This window comes from Cavia porcellus, unplaced genomic scaffold, assembly GCF_034190915.1.
Source record: "Cavia porcellus strain 051 isolate PalLab524CR breed Dunkin Hartley unplaced genomic scaffold, mCavPor4.1 scaffold_11, whole genome shotgun sequence".
Lineage (NCBI taxonomy): Eukaryota > Metazoa > Chordata > Mammalia > Rodentia > Caviidae > Cavia > Cavia porcellus.
In genome coordinates, this window is record NW_026947494.1 from 25,938,849 (window position 1) to 25,958,963 (window position 20,115).

The 20,115-nt window shown below is 40.1% G+C and overlaps 1 protein-coding gene across 3 annotated transcripts in view; it reads left to right on the forward strand.

Moving 5' to 3' along the window:
• Nucleotides 1-18,107: 18,107 nt before the first annotated feature.
• The window catches only part of Cdh6 (cadherin 6), a 125,861-nt gene continuing 123,853 nt past the window's right edge, over nt 18,108-20,115 (forward strand). Inside the window, exon 1 of one of the 3 annotated variants that reach the window (XM_063258022.1) lies at nt 18,108-18,254. The gene's annotated coding sequence lies outside the window, so the exon portion shown is untranslated. Of the gene's footprint in view, nt 18,255-18,311; nt 18,516-20,115 lie in introns of those variants that run through there. The other 2 variants (XM_063258020.1, XM_063258021.1) reach the window with 2 other exon arrangements.

Genomic DNA, 20,115 nt, shown 5'->3' on the forward strand with positions numbered 1-20,115 from the left:
CTTCTGAACTTCGTTTGACACAGGATAAAACTATAAATATATATATTTATAGTTTTATATATATATAGTTATATATATATATATATATATATATGTATATGGTTCATAAAGGTAAGTTATTGGAGAGAGTAATTCTTGACTGAACTCTCTAACAACAGGATATAATTATAAAGAAACTATGGCACTGACCATATAACTCTGTGATCTCAGATTTTCTTTAAGTAAAATAACACATCTGTTACTTTAAGTTACTTTTCTAATATTGCTCCCCACCACTGCCATAGGTGAAAATACAGGACTAAATGGGGCATGTGTAAGGATCTGATCAGAGATAATCAGGAGAACTGAAGACTCGGCTGCTAAAACAGGCTTGGTTTAACTCGGGCTGCTACAATGCGTGGTCTCCGCCATTCCACCAAGCCACAGGGATGACCTGGTGCTGTGAGCTCAGTAAATGAGCAATGGTGTGAAAAGACGGGGCATTCTGTCACCTTTCCTCATGATCTCTTTAACCCTGTGGCTGAGACTATCAACCAGAGAGACAATTATACCAGTTACATCCTAGTCTTGTGACATGGACAGCTAGCTATTCGCTGTGAGAGAGACCGATTCATTTCATCCAGGTCGCTGAACAACCAGCGGATCATAAAGACTTTCAGTCACTGCCAAAGTGAACTCCATTTGAACCACCAGATCTGGTTGTGTGAGTCCATCTGTCACTGCTGTGCCAACTGGTCATCCATACAGACATTGCACTAAATGCAACAGCCTCCAACGCGATTCATAAATTCTGTTTTAAACTCAGCTGTGTCTTGGATATGGAAAAAAAATTACACAGGAAAAATGTATAGGCATTTTTTTTCTGTCTCTTCATTCTAACCTGTCTTATTAACTGTCATTATTTATTGTATGCAGTTATAAAACTCAAATCACACATAGTCCTTATTCCTCTTCTGTCTCAATTTCTCTTAGAATTTATACTGCTTACTTCACAGAAATAAAACATAGCAAAAAAAATTCAGAGTTAAAAAGCATATCATGACAGTCTTACACAAGACAGAGGTTTGTAATATCCAGAGGTCCAAGTTACAAAAGCTTTTACAACTGATCTTTTTCTCTTCGTCAGACCTAAGTAAAGTTCAGTGAAGTGGTTAACTGTCCATCCAGAATAGACAGTACAAGATGCCGGTTATATAAAATAATAGATGTCTAAAAAGTCTTAGACAGTACATAGGAATGGCAGAGCCAGGAGCTTGGAGACTGGTTGTGCCTTCTAAATAAGAGATGAGACCTGAATGGGATGAATTTCCTGAGCCATTCTTGAGGAAGATCTACCAGTGTTTCATCCTCCCAAGCAATGAGTTTTACTGCCAACAAACACAAATGAAGATAAAGCAATTCTCTTGGTAAAAGAAAGAAAATCTTCTGATCTTTTTTTTAAGCCAGTGTCAATATTGGACTAAAGTTCCAAAGGTGAGAATAAATTAAACATATATCTTCATCACTGCTTCCTCAGATTAATTTTATTTTTTTAATCAGAATTATTTTCATTTTCTAGTGACATTAAAAGAGATCACTTTACTTGGTGTTAGTACTAAATGAAATCTAAATTAGTAATTTTCTGGTTTCTTCTGAGACAGTTATAGTAGGGAAGGCCGGTGGCTCTGCGTATCAAATGTCAACATTACCAATCAAATTACTCAGGGAGCACCAAGAGACCTTGATCTTGAAGTCTTTGTTTCACATGCAGAATTAGAGGGTGAGAGTTCATGATAGATAAGGGAAGGCAGCCCTCAGACTCTACCAGCCAAGAGTAACCATGAAATTCACTGTGCAGCCGGGCCTGAGTCACCAGAAATCTCAAGAGAGATGTGTTCCTCTGTTGTGATTGTAGTCTTGTAACAAATCACCCATTCATGTTTATTATTTTCTTAGTTCATCTCAAAGGACTCCTCTGAGATAACTGATATAATGCCATTCATCTTTCATAGAAAAAAAGAAACAAACAATGAGTCCATGACAAGAAAGGCTGTGATTGAAATTAGAGTCAAGGAATCCAACAAGTAATACTGTATTTTTGTAAAATTAAGTTCAAACAAGTGATTGAAAATTACCCTGCGGGAAGAGTATTTGTAAGGGCTATATAAATAAACATACCATGTATAAAGCTGAGGTTTTCAAGGTTTTAAAATACTGCTCTGTGTTGGAGCTATGAAAAGCTTGAGCAGGTTAACTGAAAGCAAGCTTGCCGTTGCGTATCAGGAGCACATTACATGCGGAGTGAAAAATTGTGTTTAGTAACCATTGCTCAGCACAGTGAAGCAGCACCTACTGCAAAGAGCAGAGAATTTATATTATAAATAAAATACAAAACCTTGAATACAAAGCTGTGAGAACAAGAGAATAATTTTACCTACTTAATGGGGAGAATATTCAGGGTGTTTACTGTTTTAAACCCTTGCTTTCTCTCTGCTCAATGTATTGAGCATGTGTTCCCATCCTGGGAGAGGGAGAGAGATGACCCTCCTCTCAGCACTTTCTTGTTTTAGTTTTCATCTTGCATAACGTAAGAATAAATGCATGCAATGGAATGGACTTGAATATGACACGTGGCTAAAAAGAATGACCTGGAACTGCATGGCAAAACGCATTAACAGGTTGAAGTAACTTTTACCAGTCACCTCCCAACCCTGGACACTGTGTTAGGCACCTTATACATACCTGGCCTCATTTTTTCAAAAGGAGGGCAGGCAGAAGTTTTTAAAGCAACAACTGAAGCCAGGTGATGGAAATAGCACTCAGGCAATAATTTCAGTTACAAAAATGACATCATATAGGACAGAACCAATCACAAACTATGGCAAAGAAAAATGCTTGTTTCAGGAAAGCGTAAGCTGCAGAGTAATTAGTATGACAAATGCTCGTTAAAAATCTACCACAGGCAAGGAGGGACTGAGTTAGGTGTTGGGTTACTAAGAAGGGGAATGAGAGGAGTAAGGGCCAACATTGGCAGTCCCCAGAATGTGGGTGAAGAATGGGTTGGGGACATTTTTTTTGGTTACAGAATCTAATGTCAATCCAGCAGTGTAGGACTCAAAAGCTCACCAACACTTTCTTAACTAGCCCATAAGTTCTATGAAATTCCACGCCTTATAACTTCATTATCCCCGGCACAATCTTAGATACATTTAATAAAGACTAGTGTATTAAGTATTGATATTAGAAACTTGGAAGGTCTGATATACTTGAATAATCAGTGCTCAAGCTGTTTGGAAATTAGAGAGATAACCAGGTGGAATTGTTAGCCACCACAGTCACTCCTGTAAGGGGGATAAGGTTCTTTTCCCGGGGCTAAACACATCTACGGACAGCTACAGGGTGAAAAAGAGACCAAAAATTTATTACCTGGTATACACCTAGCATTTGAGTCTAATTGTTTGGTTCAGCCATGTGTGTGTGTGTGTGTGTGTGTGTGTGTGTGTGTGTGTGTGTGCAAAGAACTGGGAATTCAAACCAGCCAGCTGAGAATCACACTGTGCCTTAGAGGAACACTGCTGGTGTTAATGGTTGTGTTGCTGCCATCCTGTCTGCTGAGACTTTCACTGCTCAGCAATGCTATTATACTATGCAAGCCATGGGGAAAGTGACATGGCTAAACCTAGGATCAGGGATGTCCTCGCAAAGCTAGTACCCATTGCGTGCTCAGGATGTACCTCAGAATCTTCTAAGCACCTTATCTAATCTGATCTCTATAACCCTCACACCAACCTGTCAGATGAACACTGCAGTCCTCTCTTGTTTCAGATAAAGAAACTGAGGCAGAGATATTAAGAACCTTGCTGAAAGTGACCTAACTGTCTGGGGAAACGGTATGCACTGGATCCAGGCTATGGAGCCCAGAGTCCAGAGTGGAAGCTTTCTCATACTGCGTTCACCTTTGAAGTCCCTGCAATCACAGCACGTTTGCTGCAAGTTCTCCCCTTGCTTGTTGGTATCTGTGGCCCCATAGCTCAGCCACCATTCTCTTCATGTCTGTGGCATAGTGGTGGCTGTGCTGAGTTCTACCTCACTTCTGTCTTAGTCCATTTGCTGTAGCACAATTTCACAGACTGGGTAAGTTTTAAGGAAAAGAAGTTTATTTGGGCTTGTTGTTCTGGAAGTCTGTTGATCTGGAGTCAAAAGCCCATATTTGACGATGCTCTTCTTGCTGGCAATCTCAAAGCAATGCAGAATATCACAAGGCAAGAGAGCATGCATGCTTTTCTCTTCTTATAAAGCAGCCAGTATTCAGTCATGATGGTTCCAACTGGTGGCCCTACCTAATCCCATTCATTGCCTAAAGGACCCATGTGTGATACCTCACAACAAGGACTAAACTACGACATGAGTTTGGAGAGGACAAAACATTCAAACCACAGCACCTGTACGCTTACCCTAGATTCTTGTTTCTTACTGTACCCATCATACATATGTCCACCTTACACTTGCCACACTTCCACTGGCTGCTTCTTACTAGGTCCAATGTTTTCACTCTTCCTCAGAAGCATTTTCAAGGGAAGGATGATAAAGAAACTCTAGAGAATAAAGCATGGAACAGATGCTAAAAATGCAAGAAGCTCTGATGAAATTAGTAAGATCGATCCTCAGAAACTCCTTCACTGCCTTCCTGCAGCTAAGACAGCTGCACGCCACTCCAGGGGCCAGTGGTGAGAGAATACCAATGTTACATAAGAGAGTGCAAATACACTTAGTAAGGAGGGGTTTTCAACACCCGAAACATCATAAAAGCAACTCTGTGTAGCTGTTGAGGGACAGGCCTTCATGTTCTTCATGATTGTAAGACTGTGTCCCTGGTATAATGACTATCGCCCCCAAAAGTCACTTTGAAAAACTCAGAAACTACATCCCAGACTCATTCATAAAGAGTGTAAAAATTTACTGTCTGCTTCAGTCAGTGTCAATGACCGCCGAAGGATGCTAAAATCATCCTAATCGGCTCCCCAGCCGGTGATGCGGAGTGGACAGCAGGTGAAGAACAGTGCTCCGTCTGCACTAAGCAGGCTGAGAGTGCGGGAATGGTAGCCTTTCTCTGGACAGCATCTTCCCACCGCCCTTTCACGCTCCTGCTCCTGGTTGATACACTACTACATATAAACTCAGCTGGGGAGCATTATTTATCTCTGCACTTCTCCCTGAAATGCTAGTCTTTGCCTCATTATTATCAATTCCACCATGAATGTAGATGGCTCCATAAAGCACAAAGGCAGTAGGGCAGAAAGCTGGAGTTGCCGTAGGGTTTGGTGTTGTTTCGTTACTAGGTAGGAGTTTAAACTCAGGACTGTCAGGTGTTTGGATTATTTCACTTGCAAGGAAACAAGAGGCCATAAAATGTTATCTGTGAATGACCAGATCCAAAATGAACTTCATATTTTCTCTTGTTTCAATCAAATGAAATAGAGTGATTGTATAATTATTTATTGTTTAAGCTGGAGCACTTCTGACAATAAAATAACATGTTATGAATAATAAAACCACGACAACATGCATTTTCTGGAACTATCCCAGACAAACTAAGAGAGATGATTGCCCTGCAACTGTGCAGGCCTCTTATAAAAAGACTTCCTACTTGGACCTGAAGTTGACAGTGCTTACCATTGGCACTTTCTCCAAAGAAAGCCACCTGAGCAGCATTTCATTTGATTTTCATCCCTGCTGCAACCAAAGTTTGTCCCTTACCCTGACTGCAGCCTTTATGTCTGGTCTTGTTATTAGACACAGAAGCACAGTGGTCTGGGTCAGATGTATATTAACTGAAATCAAACAGGTTATTATTCCCCGGCCATCTTATACAGCATTGCCTGTCATTCTTGAGTTCTCCACCCAGAAAACTAAATATTGCTTAATTTGTCTTGCAACTAAGCTTGACATGTAGTCAAAAAGAGTGACCAACCATGTAATCTGCTACTGCTAGCACTTGGGTACAAGTTTACAGAGCATCAAGCTTTGAGCATTTCTATTCCTCAGGAAAGTGAAAACAAAAGTTGGACAAGTGTTTCACAGAATTGAAAGAAGCTGAGTGAAGTTACTTTTAACGCCTTCTCCTCAGTGTCCGTAGCACTGAGAAAGCTAATAGCTCAAGAAATTAATGGGTGCTGATTCTGCACAGAATTCTCAAAGTATCTAGCTGCTAGAGTAATTAAATAAGTTCACACCCATGCATTACCAGGGTATAGTTATTTTACCAAAAAGGCCTAATTTTAACATGAAATTTGTAAAATGAAAATGCCTTTGAGATCCAAAAGAATACTTCTCAAGATGAATAATTTTAGATATTTGACCCACACCAGTTATTCCTTCAGCAATTATTACTCAAGGAAGAGTAGGGTACTTCATTTGATATGACCTAACTCAAATGCAAAGATATCTAACCATTCGCATCACTGCTAATCAACTGTTCCACACAAACAAATTTTCCAAATTACTGAAGCATACCTATGCATATGCCAAACTTTATCATCAACTCATTTACCAACTTCCTAAATAAATCATTACATGTTTAGCATTGTAATGTAAAAAATCCAAAATCTAAAGTGGTTCAAAATCCAAAACATTTTGAGCACCAACATGATGATATGTGGAAAATCTCACACCTGACTTCATGTGATGGGTCACAATCAAAATGCAGGTGCACTAAAAGTATTGCCTCAAATTGCTTTCAGGCTGTGAGTATAAGGTGGGTATGAAACATAAATGAATTTTGTATTTAGGTTTAGGTCCCATCCCCAAGATATTTTATGGGTATGCAAATATTTTAAATTTTTTTAAAGCTTCAAAATGTGAAGCTCTTCTAATACCAAGTAAGCATTTCAGATAAGAGATACTAAAGATTGCGCTAGTTTTTAAGGGAAAGCAAACAAACTTTTTCTTGAACTTCATTACTGTGAGGATTCCTCATGCTATAATACCTTCATGTGTGCTTTTCTGTGTTGGTTGTTGTTTTCTTTTCGCTCAAGGTCAGCTGTCATTTCTGCTGTAAGCAGACTCCATCTAACGCCACGCCACCCTTCTGTGCTTCTAATTTATTGCTGTAAAACTGCTAAGTGGTCAAAAAACTAGATGTCGAATGTAATTAAGGGTGGTTTGTTAAGAAACAGTTGCTCGAATACCAAGTCTTTTGTTTTCTTTCTTTTAGATTTGAGACTAAATTATCAGAAGTTCAGAATGAAACTTAAGGTGAAATAGGACTTAAATCCTCTACTAAATCTTCTTTCTAATCCTTCCTGGGACAAGATGTGGTTTTATTCTTTTGTGATTCATTAAAACTATTTCCTATCATTTCAGAGTTTTTCTGACTCTCTTAATAATTGACTAGATCCAAAATACAGTTGATTTCCCCTTTTTTTCTTTCTATTATGTTTCAATGATTTCATAAGAATAAGAAAATTGCAAAACCAAACAGATGAAAAATTATTTCCAAACATCTGGCTTATTCAAAAAATGACAGCTAACAATCACTATTGGGCTTCAAAACTGCTTGAAAGGTAAGTAGAAAATAAATGCAAACCACTGCCAGCTTCCTACTTCAATCCTATTCTCTAAATTCTAGGACTCTCCTGCTAGAGGCAAAGTCATGCTAAATTCCCTTGTGTCCTAATACAAGGCCTTCCTAAATTACCTTTGTTTGTGAGTTATCCTGAAAAATGCATCATAGAAAGTACAGGACACTGATCAAAACAAAATAGATTGGCAACCCACAGCTGAATTACACAAGTCACAGGATCCCATCAACATGAATTTTCCTGGCACCTTAATCTTGCCTACCTTAAACCAGAATGTCATCAGCAAAACAAAGCAATGCACAGAAGTAATTACCTGGCTAATTCAAACAGAAATAAATGTCCCTGGTTTTGGCTACATCATTGGAGGAATCCAGGCAGAAGTGTTTCTACTACCTGGATTAGCTAAGTAATTGCCACAAGCCTCAACTTCAATCCAAAACCTGTCAAAGAACATCCTCTCTTCAAATTTATAAACAATGGTGTCTCTAAGCAAATTACTGAGGTAACATTTAAATCCAGCTGTCGATCCCTCCAAGGTAAAATTCATAGCATTTTATTCTACAGCTAGCTATGCAGAGAAAAGAAATGACTGAAAGAAATACTAAAATCCCAAGCACAAATTTGCTATAGAATTAATATCACAATTTGTCACTGATAATGAAAGCATATAAAACGGGTCCTGACAGCATGTTATTTCTGTAGCCCATCATTCTTTATAAAATCCGAACGAGATTTTCCCTTACAACTGTGGAAATTATTTTTCCCTAAATTTACAAAGCAAAATAATATTAATATTGTGGTTAGTAGCCATCTGGTTCATGAGAATTCTGTGCAATCATTAGTCTAAACTGATGGCATCATGACAAGCTGCCACATCCCAGGAGACCAGCCTCTAAATTTCTTCGACATCTTTGAATGTTTCAAATCCAAGAGGTGAACCGTAAAATGGATGACCTGTATCACAAAACTTTGTGTTTATGTATTGAGACCCCAAAATTATCCCACCCTGTCTATGTTCAAAGCCATGCAGTAGACCCAGTCAAATGGAATCACCAGGAAGCCAGGAATAAACATGAAGCATTTAGGTCACATGCCAGGTCCTACAGAGCAACCAGCAACCTGTGTTCACTCAGCAACAATGGTTTTCACTTCAAAGTCAGGAGAGGACCACGCTGTGAAGAACTCAGCTTATCACGAAATCACACACACACACACACACACACACACACACACACTCCACAGGAAGCAACACACAGAGGAATCCAAAGGAGGTGTGAACTAAGTAATATTTCTCTCACTCTTTCTACCATAAAAACTTGCACCAGAATTTTCTGAATTTAAATGTTTCATCCAATAAGCTATGTACTCTCTTGCCATTTTTAATAGCCTGTTCTAATGATTTTCATTTAGAAATGTAAAAGAGTGCTGTACTTTTAATGTTTAATCAATCTTCAAGAACTCTGTGTGTTTGTAATCATGCGCCATATGAATGCTAGGAAAATAAGATACGTGCCCAAAAGTGACTTAGCAAGACACACCGTAACTGTTTTCCCCAGTATATCATAATCACGGAATCATTTTCTTTTTTGGTTGGTAACCTAACAGCTCCAAGCATGGGGTGGGAAAGAGCAGAAAAATAGAAAGGAATAAAGAAGTCAAACTTAAATGTTACTGTGAAATGTACTCTTGTAATACTCAGGCATATAGTTCAGATTCCACCAATGATTTGCTTCATTTAGAACTTTGTGGAAAACCCTGAAAGCAGGAACAAAGGAAAGTGTGTGACATGGGGCTAACTACACACACACACACACACACACACACACACACACATGGGAAAGAAGTCACACTCTGAGAACTTACTAGTGTTCAGTGCAAAATGATACTTTTGATAAAACTTAGGTAGAGGCTATATATACTTGTAAATAAATACAAAAATAAAAATAGCAAGTAAAACTATTATCTTCAAGCACACTATAACTTGTATGGTCTTATCTAAAATCCTCACGGACAAGCTGTCATGGATAAAAAATACTAACAACAAATACAGACAATAGAAGGGTACATAACACCAAACCATAGCTTGAACTAACTTGATTTGTATCTGGGTTATTTAAAGTTAAACTCTTAGAAGGGGAATTATCAATCTAATTTTGAACTACCATACTACCTTGTCAGGGCTTCCTCCTTGTTTACTGGCATCCTGAAGGGACAAAAGGGGACCGAGCAGAAGCAAGCTTTGTGTTTGCCTCTTCTTCCATGTTAAGCAACCATCGTATCAGAATGTGTGAGAATGAAGTAAAAATTAAGGAATAAAAAGCTGAGCGTGAGGATCAGACAGGAGACAGGAGAGCCCATCAGCGTTACTGAGGCAGTAGGAACAGGAATAGAATAACTGGATATTATCCTCATAGTCAGTGTTTGGACTACAACCACTGTGACTTATGACTCAGTTTGTCACTCCAGACAACAGTTCCAATTTCTTATACAGTAGGATATCTCTGCCTTTATTTTCCACTAAAAAGACATTATATTTCGCAAAATGCAGTAAAGTAACAGAAACCTGCCCTATTCTTCCATTGGACATTTATTCCTCATCTCCCCACAAGCCATAGACCTCCTGCCTTGCCAGCTGAAATTTGGGCCGTATGTATGTTTACGAATAGATAATATAGCACTAAAACCATTTCTAACAATTATACCTTGAGCCTGATTAACTATGTTGGGTTCATTTCATAAATAAGATCCTGGATCCAGCTCTGACCTTTCTGGCAAGTGACCTTGAATGAGTTGTTTAATCTTCCCAAGGTACACGTTCTACATCAGTAAAATGAGGTGAATATTAATCTTAGAAAGTTCAAGCAAAGCAACTTAGAAAACAGGGACTAGCCGGGGATTTAGCTCAGTGGCGTAAGTGCCTGCCTGGTAAGTGTGAGGTTGTGAGTTTGATCCCTGGTACCACAAAAAAAAAAAAAAAAAAAAAAAAAGGAACTCTATAGTTCCTGATCCATACTAGACACCCCATAAACGAGGTGAATATTGTTGTGCAAAAATATGGAATTACCAGCGCCATGAGCATTTAGTGTCCTGCTTTTAAATTAGAGACAACTACACCATTAGCAAATATTTTCAAAAACCAGAAGTTTAGGAAGTAGAAAATTCTACCTCTTGTCAGTCAGCTTTCCCCACTGCAAGGCCTTAAATTCAAAGCTTCACTCTGCTACCAGAAGCATGAGAAGGTTTGATAATGTAATTCTCTAACTTTCCACTGACTCATGGGCATAAGAGTAATTGCTTTTTAAATCATTGAAACAATCAAATTTATATCAACAAGATGTTTTTTAACACATTGCCTGGCACATAGTAAGCATTTAGTAATGATCAGCTGCTAATATTAACTTTAGGGATTATTGTGTATTTTAGTCCCTTTTTGGTTATAAAATGTTGTGTTCCTTTTCCACTCTATAACTAGATATTTTTCATTTGTGTTGCTTTAGGTTTTTTTCTAAAGATTAATTAGTACCAACTCTGACAACTACTAAAAATTTTCCAAATGTCCTTTCAGTGTCTTTATCTGCATTCTTAAAGCATGGTGGTTTGTGATATTTTTCTAACAAGGCTCCATCCCTGACTCCTAATGGGCTTAGTCAAATCTCCTACATGGAAATGTTCATAAAGATACGTGATTATACTTATAAAGCTTTTGCTGGTCATAGAAATAGTAATAATCTCTTTCCTCAAATTTTACAAAGAAGTCCCAGTTCATATTACAGTTTAATACCAATTTTTAAAAGGCATTTTAAAATATTCAATATCTCATTAAGAAAAATCGGCGTTCCCTGTGGTTGTTCTTGTAGATTATTGCTCAGAATTAGTAATGGGCAGCAACCTTTTTAACAGGATTGCTCTTTGTCCCTCTAGTGGTCAAACGCTAAATAACAACAGGTAAAGAGAAATAATTATTGAGTAAAAGCTATTCCAATGCGTTGACTTTACAGATGAAAAACTAAGGCCAGAAGATGAGGACTTGGGCAAAGCTACATCATGTGCAACAAATCTCCAGGACATGGAAAGGGATGGGAACAATCTGAATATTATGATGTCTAGATAAATACTCAAAAGTACACTTAGTTAAGGGTCTTTTAAATGTTTCCTTATCAATTGACACTAGGATACTTTATATCTTGTTTTCTTTTTCCTTCTAAAAAAAGATAGTAAGTACAGTTTCCCAGGAAAAGATAAAAATCACAACTGTGACCAAAAATTCTGCCTAAATTCTTTTTTTAAGAAATAAAGACCGCCCCAGGATTGCAGTGTGCCAAAGTGGGAACAAGAAATCAAAAGTGGTGGGTGCATCTTTGTAAATGGTCAGGGACCCGCAAAGAACAAGAAAGAAACTAATTATGGTTTTGTTACCTGGAAGGTATTCTAAGTGGGGAAAAACTGGTAGCGGGTAAGGTGTATATCTGGCACAAGATAAAGTCAAATTTTCTTGATTCAAAAAAAAAGATACAATATTTGGTTTATTTGCTAGCTCTAAAATTTAACAAAAGTACAGGTTTGATTTGGACATAAATGCATTAGGGAACAGAAACCATTAGCCAGATATTTTGAGGCCAATAGTACAGAAAATAGTCATGTAACACCTAAAATGCATTTATCTTAAAATCAGAAATTTCAGGCTATGGCAGGTTTTAATTTTCACATCACTACACACAGATTCCACAATAAACTCAATGAATCTAAAAGCATCTACAGGAAATTACTTCAAAGTATATGTGTGAATCTCAGATCTGCCTTGTCCTAACTGCCTGGCCTTAGGCAAATTGTTTCCATGCCTCAGTTTCCTCCCCTGCAGATGGGAATGGGAACATCTAGTGTACTGTCGAAGAATTAAATGAAAGATCTAGACAGAGAATATGTCACATCATATGTATTCAGTTAATCTGAGAGACTGGTCTTATCAAAATAGTAAAGCACCCCTTTCCTAACCTTAAAGCCAGAGAGAAATCAAGAATAAACAGTGAATAAAAGCAGCTTCAGGGTAAATGGAAGACATGCTTGTACAATCCCTCTACCTCTAACGAGACATGTGACATTGGACCAGGTGCTCAACCTGTATGATTCTTGATTTCTCACTGCAAAAATAGTAATAATAATATTTAAATCTAAATTCATCAATGTCAAGTTTAACAAACTTATAAAAGATCATTTAACCCCAAATCTGATCTTTGAATTCATGTATAACAAGTGTTTATCCAAAATACGGTTGAATATCTTCAATGATAGGACTGATCTCTAGCCCAGCCCGCCAGCACCTCTCATCCTGAACAACGCTAACAGTTTAAAAGTCCCTCCATATGTGAAGCTGAAATTATATTGCACTGCATGTTACTGGATCTAGGACCCCAGTGATAGGAACCAGGACCATTGTTTTATGAGTGGCCGAGAAATAAAAGACACTGCCAGTTTTGCCATGACACAAAGCTTTCAAATCATATCCTTTATAAATGGTATAGAAATTTCAGTGAGGTTAAAATATGAAAATATGGGTGTCTTGGATTATACCAAAGACAACATCTTTGGTAGTTTCTCAAAATAATCATATCAAAGCTCCTGGAACATTAAAAGTTATTCTAATTTTTGCTCACAGGAGAGTTTTTTGAGTACTCTAAAATTCTCTTTTCCAGTCCTTTTCATTTTTAGCTCATAAGCAGGATCTTAAGTTTATGAACCAGCTCCAGCTTTTTGTCTGCCAAATCCATTCTAGTTTATATGACTCTCTACTCATTCATAGAGTCAAGCACCAGACACTTCATCAAACATCAAAGCTGACATGATAATCAAAACCGAAAAAAACTGCACCTTCAGATATACAATGAATATATAATGTATCACATGAAAAAGAACTTGTAAATGATGAAGTCTATTCAAGGCACTGCACATAATACCTTAAGATGTACAGCGGAAATACAAGGGAAGGGACCCAAAACAAAAGGGTATTTCTGTGTGGCACCTAAAAAGATGAGAGGCTGCAGGTGAGGAAATGCTGGTTCCCCTCCAGATGAGAACCTTCTTTCCAGCTTACATCATCTCTGTCTTCTTTTTGACAGCCATAATATACTGTAAAATTTTGATGTTCTTTCAATCTATAAAATCCCAAAATATTTTTGAACATATGCTATTACATTGTCTTCCCCACTTGAGCCTGTCACTCTTCCCATCAAGTGCTTCTATAATTGGGAGGCGGGTTGGTGGGAGAGGAGAATTACTTTTCCCTCTAAAGGAAAAGGTAGGATTTTATGTTTATTCTGATCTTGCTATAGCTTGTGTTTAGATGGTACAAGGCTAGGCTCAAAGGTACTAGGATTAAGCATGCAAGTGCTACACACCCTAAGAACTCTGGATAAAATAAAAGGAGCAAAAAAAGAGGCTGGTAAGTTCCCTTGTTGCTTTGCTACTTTCTGTCTTCACGAACTGTTTCCCCTCTGTCATGCGTCACCTGCCTTGGAACCAGCCAATTATACGCTGAAATCTCCACAAACTGTGAGCTAAATAAACCTTTCCCCTTTTAATTTTAGGTGTCGGGTATTTTTTCTCAACGATGACAGAAACAACTAAAACAAGTCTATACCACTTACTTAAAAGGACATCTTGGCACATCATATTTCCTCCTAATGATATGTTTCTTCTAAATGAGGCCAGTCTTTTTGTGCCATAGTACAATCTAGATTCTCAGCCTGCCAAACTTTAGTTTTTATTTCTGATCAGGCAGGATTACATTCTACTATAAGGCAATGAATAAAATATTAAAAAAAAAGAAAGATTCGGCAAAATTGAAGTCCACTTTACAGGATTTAAAATATATGGGGGCTGGGGATTTAGCTCAGCGGCATAAGCACCTGCCTTGCAAGCAGGCGGTTGAGTTCGATCCCCGGTACCAATTAAAAAATAAAGTTAAAATAAAAGAACTTAAAATACACAGAATGCTAAAATATTCTGTGTAGGTCAATAACATTTTGCTGCTGTGCATTTATCTCAGTTGGAAAAAAATCTCCTGGTTTAGTGTAATCTACCTATGGTAATGAGTCAAACATGATGATCAAGAGGGAAATGTCTTAAAACATCCTGGGATCCAACTCACTTTAAATACAGTATTGGAAGCTGTCCCAGGCTTACAAACCTGGATAAGCACATGTAATTTGTGTGAATTTAGTTTAGCTTGTATTGAGATGTCCATGACTCTCAGAAAAGGGAAATTCCATTGAGGTTTCCTGTCTCGTTTGTTTCAGTTCAATAATACTTAGAGTGGCCAAAGTTGTTTTTCCCCTTTAAACACATTTTCTCCTTTTACTGACACATACGGGCGCATGCACACATGAGGTGGAAGATGAGCACTCATTCTCCAGTGAAATCTGCTCACTTGTGCACACAATGACATAAGCAATGTAACACATGTATCATTTCTAGTACTAATGCATTTAGAGCAAGTTTTAGATCAAAGACTTAAATCAAAACCAGCAATGCCAAGATTCTCAATTAGGCACATGGTTTTGGAAGTGAATTCTTCTTCTAATCAGGAATAATTGTTATATGTTCATGAGAATGTTTTTACTGAGTAATCACTGCATACAGATGTATACTATTGAAGAGAAAGTCAGGTAAGCTGTGATTATTTATTTATGTGCATCACCATTACAAAGATAAGATAGCCTCTTCATCATTTGAAGAGAGATTTAGTGTAAGTTAGAAAATTCTTCATCAAAATTAATATCCCTAGAAATGGTCTATGAAGGAGATTCTTTTAAAAATGAAACTTTGCAAGCTGTAAAAAGAGAGAAGTCATTTTGACTGAAGCATATAAAATAATGAAGTAGTCTGAAAACTGATGAGCTGCTTCAGCCATACCAGGCACCTAAAGAAAAGAGAACATGGGCAGTGGGACCTTCAGTTTGGTCCTGGGGGAGCCAGCGTGGCCCATGTGAATCTGCTGCCTCCTCCTTCTGCAGCTGCAGGCCCCCTGACATGGCCAGGCAATGCCTGACCACTCAGAAATCCTGAGAAAGCAGAAGCTCTTTCCAACAGGTAAGCTCTCAAACTATCTGGGGTGCCATCTACCAGGTGGCCAGAGGCCAGAGGAGGAAAAACAAAAGCTGTCGCACATTGAGCAGAGTTCTGGTAGTTTCTCATCGCATAGGCTTTTCTACAGACTGCAGAATTTCCATTCTTAAGTTCCATGAGAAACCCCCTCATGGTGATCCCAAAGCTGTCTCACTTGTTAGTGATCTCCAGTTGGTTTCTGTAAATTGCCAGCCTGATTTTGGTGGACCAGATAACAAAAGATAATAAAATATAGGAGATTTGGGTAATCATTTCCCTTTAGTAACACTCAGTTCTTTGCCTCTGAAATGAGTATAAAACATATATATTTATATCAATCTGATAATTCAACACTAACAATTACTGTGGTACCTGTTACTAGGAAGCCTCACACATGGCCTCCTAAGTCTTTAAGTACAACATCCTGGGCTTATTGTCTCTTACATAATTCAGTGCTGCCACGTGAGCTGTTAGGATGCACTGTCCACTTTTCATAAAAAGTAGTTATTTTAACCACCTTTGATTTGTAACTTAATGGCATTTAAAGGGTAGTACATGGCAGACAATTAAAGATCTCCTTTGTGAGATTTTAACTGGTTCAATGGATAATCAACTTCATAGTCATATCATAAAATTGTTTAATTTGTACACTACCTCTAGAGGCATCCTGAACATGTGACATATTTTTATTAGGATACATATATTATGTGTTCATTGCACAGGTAACTTGTGGTTTTCTGCACACAATTGCACCAGTAATAGTTGTCTCCTGTGCTTCTCTGTTATATTGCTTTGGACATATTACTTAACCTCTGCTATGTCTTCCTCACTCTGTTTTCTCTGTCACTTGATAGGAGAATTAAACAAGAGGAACAAGGATATGATATGAAAGGACTTTTTTTTTAAGAAGTAAAGGACTACACAGAGACAAGAAACCATCTCTCGTATCAGATGTGTAATAAATTCATAACCTGAGGAACACACCATGAATCTAAAGCAGCTTTCTTTTCCTCTGTCCTTTCTTCGTAAGAGTTTAAATAGCTGCATGAAAAGAAAAAGTTCGGCCTCCTTTGGTAAATTGATGGCAAGTCTTCATTAGAAAGAGATCTTTTCAAGAAAAAGACTCAAAGTCTTTCCACTATCCATGTGTGGAACATCTGTGCGAAAGCTGTTCTATACACACTTCTCTGAAGCACTGGCTGCCTAGGGGAAATACTTTGATTCGGGCTTTATTTAAATACCTGAACTGCTATTGAAAGCACAAAAGATTTTCTGGTAAGAGCTCACTTGGGAATAAGATCAACCTCCAACCAGTTTAATCGCTAGGAGGCCAAGTGGCCTGGAATTTCTTAGAACCTCGTGCAGTGGAAATCTCCCTGAGAACTCACAGCACAGCAAACAGCTGGCTTGGGACGCTACTGACCTCGGGTGCAATCACTGCGGTAATTAGATTTAATTTTCTTAATTCAACAGTGCCTGACTCCATCATGTCTATGTCTCCTATGTAGAAAGTCATTACTCTCCTTTAATAATACTTTGACATGCTTAAAGACATTTGCAGCCATTCCCTCATTTTAGAAATCACTTCTATGGGACAGTAAACACGGCCATTCAAGCAGCTTTAGGCATCAAAGAGTTGAATTTGGCGGTTATCCTAGTTCCATAACTTTCCAGAGACATCTTAGACATGACACAGACCTTAAACATTATTATACCACTTGCTCTGCACGCCTCGTGTATCCTTGTGACAGTTCTTTCAAAAAGATGGCATCAGTCATGAAGTCACTGGCGGGCTCCAAGGTTTGGGTATCTAGTGTGTCTGCAAACCTAGGGGAGTCTGGCTTCAGGCTCCCACTTCCTGGGGCTCCTCACTCCCAAAGAGAGATGGGGCTGTGGACAAACCCATCTCCCGGGAAGGAGAGACTGAAAGTCAGACATGCATCCGTATCCGCTTGCGTCTGTTTATGTTGCAATGAACAGGCGTCGGTATTGTTATCTCGGGAGACCGGGCTGTTTTATGTGTGTGTGCGTTAGGCGTGCTGTGTCACGAAGCTGGCTGGCATCGCGCAGCGCGACGCGGTACCGTGTCCCTGGGAATCATAATTGCTTGGTCGGTTAAAAAAAGAACATCAGACCGTTGCCGATGATAGTATCAGGTGCATTTTGATAATAGAAAAGAGGGATCACATGGAGGCACACAAGTTCTCAGTACGTCTTAACACCCCAAGCCACCCCCAAACCCCGCCGCCAAAAAAGAAAAAGAAAGAACAAGAAGAGGGAGCCTGGGCTGCAGGAGCGTTCCAGGGAGCGAATCGCTCAGGACTTCAAACACTGGGAGTCATTCTGTCAAGGGGAGGGGGCGGGCGGGGGCAGGCTCCGGGCCTCTTTAACAAAGTCCTCCTCTCTTTGCTCCCTCCCACTTCATTCACTTGCAAATCAGTGTGTGCCCACAAGAGCCTGCTCTCCCGAGCCCGTAACCTTCCCATCCCGAGAGCTGCAGTTTCAGCCGCGGCAGCAGGAGCGGCGGAGCCGGCCGCAGCAGGAGCAGCCTGGGCGGGTCGCAGGGGCTCCCCGGGCGCTGGCAGGCGAGCAGAGGTGGGTTCGGGCTCCGGTAGCGGTCCCGGTGGTTATGCATGCATTTTCCTTTTTTTTTCTTTTTTAAATAATGTGCGTGGATGGAAGCCAATCAGAGCGAGAGCGAGCCCTCTCCGCCCCGCGGGTGCGGCGCGCGGGTCCGGGAATGCTCAGCCTGCGAGGCGAGCGGTGCGCCGCGCGGTCCGGTGCGCGCGCTGCTGCCGCTGCCCAGGACGGCGCCGCTGCCGGGGGAGCCGGGCGCGCGTCTCCGCTCCGCTCAGGGTAAGACTGATCCCGCGTCGGGCTGGGTGGGGGCGCGGGAACCGGCCGCCTCGGAAGGGCCCGCTGCTTCCGTCTCTGCCCATGGGGTCTGCCCTGCAGCTCCGGCGTTTGCAAAGTTGGCTGGTCAATTACCGAGGGCGCTGGTGCGTGCAGGACCGGCGCGGAACCGTTGGGGGCTGGATGTATTTCCACCTGCCTGCATTACGAGGGTCTCCATTGGGGATGGTTTGGGCTGAGTTACATTTCTTGGCTTTGGCACTAATGTAGAAATTCAGATAGTCTTTAAACTCTGGATTGCTCCCAATAAGGAAAACTTAAAAGAGATGATTTGGCTGAGAGAAGGAGCTAAAGAAAATTGTTAGCTTGCACGTTCAGGGCAACGCCTGCTGGCTGGTGTAGAACAGAAATGCTTAGGTTGCAAGGAAAGTCCAACGTTGGACTCCGAAAATGGAGCGCACTGTCCAAGGAAAAGTCATGTGGAAGACGCAGCTCGCTCGTGCTTTTCCAGGGCTGATCAGGCACAAGTCTGCGGGGAGAGCGCCTTCCCGGGACTGGTTGGAGAGAGGAGCGTGGGCGCCTGGCTTTGGGTGTCAGTTGTAGGAAAAACCGAGCCCACGTTGCGCTCATCCGGCATGTAATAGAAGGGGGTGGGTAGTGGTGTAGCTGCAGCCGTCGCAGCTCTGGGACCATTTCTGTGGTGAGATTCTCCTGCCAAGCCAAGAGTTACCGTAGATCTTCAGACTGGAGGCTCTGGCCAGGTCAGCGCGGTTTTGGGAAAGCGTTGTAGCTGCTGCAATGAAATCCATATTTTATGGAGAGTTAAATGCAGGTCTCTGTTAATGCAGGGAGCTGGCAACTGATTTAACTACTGAGCATATTCAAGATACACGAGGTCTAATCTGCTGGGATACACTTTTCGCTCCACTTTTTTCCGAAAGACGTTGTCATGATGATAGGGGTGTAGTATACCAGCCCGTATCTCTGGCCTATTTCACTTTCACTTACGGAATGAAACACATGGTGCAGGAAAGGTTTTCCAGCAACCACAACGTTGCTGGGGTATACATTATGTGACTGCTCTGGGGGATTGCAAGAAGCAATTGTAGGCTTCCTGAGTGGCTGATTACCCGGAGGTGCAAACTCTTCTGTTTTCTCAAAGGAATGGGGATATACTTAGTTACTACACGACTATTCCAAGGATGTGTAACAAATATGCTTATGCAAACAGTGACCAGACAAATATGCATATGCCAGCGGTGGCCAAAGATTGCTTATTTCCTTTGTTTTCTTGCAATATCTTTACCTGAAAAGAAAAACATTTAGGATTGTACTTAAGGAGAGGGAAACAATGAAAAAAATTTCTCTTCCAGTTAGCTTGAGCACCATCCTTTGTGTACTAGCCCTTGCATGGCTCTGTGTTTGCTCTTTTAGAGACTCAGAAAGCCAGTTGTGTGGAGAGAGAGGATGTGATGGAGCAGATGTCTTCGTGATGTCATAAAGAGGAGGGTAGAGTGGATGCCAGAGGCCAGATTTTCAATGCAGAGCTCAGGAGCCTGAAAGAAATCGAACAATTGACTGCAAAATACAATCACATAGGATC